This window comes from Raphanus sativus, chromosome 2 (assembly GCF_000801105.2).
Source record: "Raphanus sativus cultivar WK10039 chromosome 2, ASM80110v3, whole genome shotgun sequence".
Classification (NCBI taxonomy): domain Eukaryota; kingdom Viridiplantae; phylum Streptophyta; class Magnoliopsida; order Brassicales; family Brassicaceae; genus Raphanus; species Raphanus sativus.
The window spans coordinates 16,386,814-16,390,376 of NC_079512.1; positions in this window are offsets into that span (position 1 = coordinate 16,386,814).

Below are 3,563 nucleotides of genomic sequence, written 5' to 3' on the forward strand. Positions count from 1 at the left end.
GTCTCTGTTCGACGGTCAACAGTTGTTTTATTTAATCAAACAAAATGCTGCCTAGTTTTTTCAAAACGACAGGATAGTTGGTAGATATTCTAAACGACGTCGTTATTCGCAGAATAAATTGAGACAACATTATAACATTCCATCAATGTCATGTGTCACAAGAATGATTCTTACACTTCTTAACAATATAGGTTACTTCATCAGTAAATATATGGAAAATCGGCAAAAAAACACTAAACTTTTCAGGAATTACCAAAAAAAACCTGGATATATGGACTCGTTAAACAAAACACAAACTTTTCATTGACTTTAGAATTAATTAACAATGTTTTCGTTGACTTGCTAATTTAGCACACCGTCAACAGATTTAACAGAAAAAATGTCATCGTTAAATGTTGGTGTTAAGTGGAACGATGTCGTTTTGAAATGAGATGAAACGACGTCGTTTTACATGATTTGTAAAATAAAATCAAGTCGACCACTGGGTTCGAACCCGGGTTATTTGGATCAAATAACAAGATAGTTTACCACTAGGCTAGTGGCTAAATCAATAAAGTTACTAACACATTTAATTATATTTGGTACTGATTGAATATAAAAAAATTATCTAAAAACTTAAAAAGATTTTTAAAATTTCTAAAAACTGAAAAATTAATTCCAAAAAAGAAAATTTTCATTTTTCGGATTATAAAAAAAATTGAAAAAAAAACGAAAAAAATTCCAAAAAGTTATAAATATTTCGAATCTGAAAACATATAATCAGAAACTATAAAAAAATAAATAATAATAATAATAATTATTATTTTTATAGTTTCTGATTATATGTTTTCAGATTTGAAAATTTTTATCACTTTTTTTTGAATTTTGTTTTCGAATTATTTTATTTTTTCAATTTTTCTTTTAATAATTTGAAAAATGAAAATTTTCTTTTTGGGCATTTTTTTAAAAAATAATAAAATAAAAATAATTTTTTATAGATTCGAATTATTTTCAGATTCGAATTTATTTTTATAAACTTTTTTTTGCTATTTTTTATTTTTTATTTATTTTCAAAATTTTTAATCCTAAAATGAATTTTTTTTTTTTGAATTTGTTTTTAAAATGAAAATTTGGAAGATTTTTGTTTTTTTAAAGGAAAATAAAATTTTATTTTTAATTTCAGTTTCAAAATTAATTTTATAAAAAAAATATTTATTTTTCAAATTTTTGGAATTTTAAAGACCTTTGAAATTCTTAGAGAATTTTTTATATTGAAAATCAATACCAAATAAAACTAAACGTGTTTATTCCTACATTGAATGAGCCACTAGCCTACTGGTCAAATACTTTGCTATTTAATCTAAATAACATGGGTTCGAACTCCGGTGTCTACCAATTTTTAGACGTCGTTTCACTTAACGCCAATAGTTAACGCTGTCTTAACTCTCGTTTAACGGTGTGCTAATTTGGTCAGTCAATCGTAAGTTTCTTAATAATCTAAATAAGTTGATAAAAGTTCAGGGTTTTATTGGCCGGACAAGTGTATAGGTTTCTTTTGGCAATTCTTGAAAAGTTCAGTGTTTTTTTTTGCCGATTTACCGTAAATATATACTATATCTATCTATTAGTATAAAGAAAAGGGGACTCTCTTCTCCTCTTGCCAGCAAAATAAATAGTGTCATAAGAATCTGATACGTGTCTATTTTTTAAAAACGCAGCGTCTTTAAAAAATAATATTCGTACTAGATTTTGACCCACCCTTAAAAGGGCGGGTATACTTTTGGTTGAAATTTAATTTTTGATATTTGTTTTTTCTTTCTGATTATATTTGTATCTGTTTTTGTTATCATATTTGTGTATAAATTTTAATCAAATATATTTATTAAATAATAGCAATTTAAAATTGATCCGGTATACGCAAGGCTAAGGCTGGGTTACGGGTCGAACTCGCCCGCTGACCCACCAACCCGCGGATTTTCAGTTTTATTTTGGTTAAAAAATATGATCCGCACAACCCGCAAATAAATAATTTGGTACCCGCTCCGCTTAATTTTATGGTTATCTGCGGGTTATATATATTTTAAAAATCATAATTTAATTTAATTATTATAAAATATATATTTATAATAAAACTTATAAATGATTTAAATTTTAAATTATTATTTTTAAATTCCTGTATTTTTTTAAAAAGTATTTAAAAAGGACGGATATATTTTTTGTTTAATATTTTTAAGAAATATAATTTTTATAAAATCCAAGCTGTAACCAGCGACAAACAACAAAATATCGTCCATTCAACAAACTGTCACATTTCAGTTCGGAATCTTTTGAAAAAGGTTGTGCAACTGTTTAATTGACCAGCCAGTTATTATCTGCGTATTCTTAAAAAATAGTAGTCTTTTCCACCAGTTAGTTGTTGGCGTATTTTTTTCTCTAAATAAGGTTAAAGGTTAAGTAGTTATATTTATATGGGCATATAAGCAGTTATATATATCTTTTTTTTAGTTGGACTCAACTAACATTAAGTGGACATATTCCAAATTTAATAGTATTGATATTCTTTTATTTTGATTAAAAATTATTTATTAAATATGATTTTCTTAATATATATATATATATATATATATAATTAACAGAATATTAAAAACAAAATTTCAAATATTTTTCAAAAATTTGTTCGGTTTTTGGTGCGGATTGAGTATAATTGGTTTTCAAATATAATATTTTAATAACCATTTCAAATATATAAACATGTTTAATAGAGTATGAAATTTCGATTTTCGGGTCGATTCCAAATCGGATTTTTTGAATACAAATATTCTTGACTAATTATATTAGGTAACTAATAAGAAAATATAATATATTGTAATATCTATGAACAAAGTTTAAAAATAATTTCTGAAATGCATATAACAAAAATGTATAGTTATGCAACTTGATATCCAAAATTTTAAAATAAAATTATATACCCACATACATTAATTATATTTAATTTCTAAATACCTAAATATACGTACTAAAAATATTATTTATAAACAAAATGACCCAGAAACAATTTTTATCCATAAATTTAAAATGATTTGAATTGTTCTATATTTTTATTCAAACAATCCAATATTTAAAGTTGGCATAGTTATGTATTTATTTGTAAGCACAGTTCTTGATACTATGAATATAAATGTTATTAATTGTTATTGATAATATATATAAAAGATGGTATCAGATATGTGGAAATCAAAGCATATAATAGATGTGTAAAAAGTATATATTAAATATTGGCAGTTAATTATTTCAAAAAGTAGATTGTAAATAATTGGATCTAACATGTATCAATAGGTCACACTGCAAATTTAATAGAATAGATTGTTTTCGTCATTGGGCCTTCTTGCTGTCTAGCCCATGGCGTGGTTTAATCAATTTCATCGCGATAGAACGCTGCGTTTTTCATTTGGGTCAGTGTAAAGTGTTTCTCGAGACTTTAGGGGTGATGGCGACTTCCGTAGCGCAGGCGATCTTTCGTCTCCTTTGTGGCGTGATACCAGTAACCGATAAGTTGTCTTTAATCCCCCCCCCCCCCCATTAAT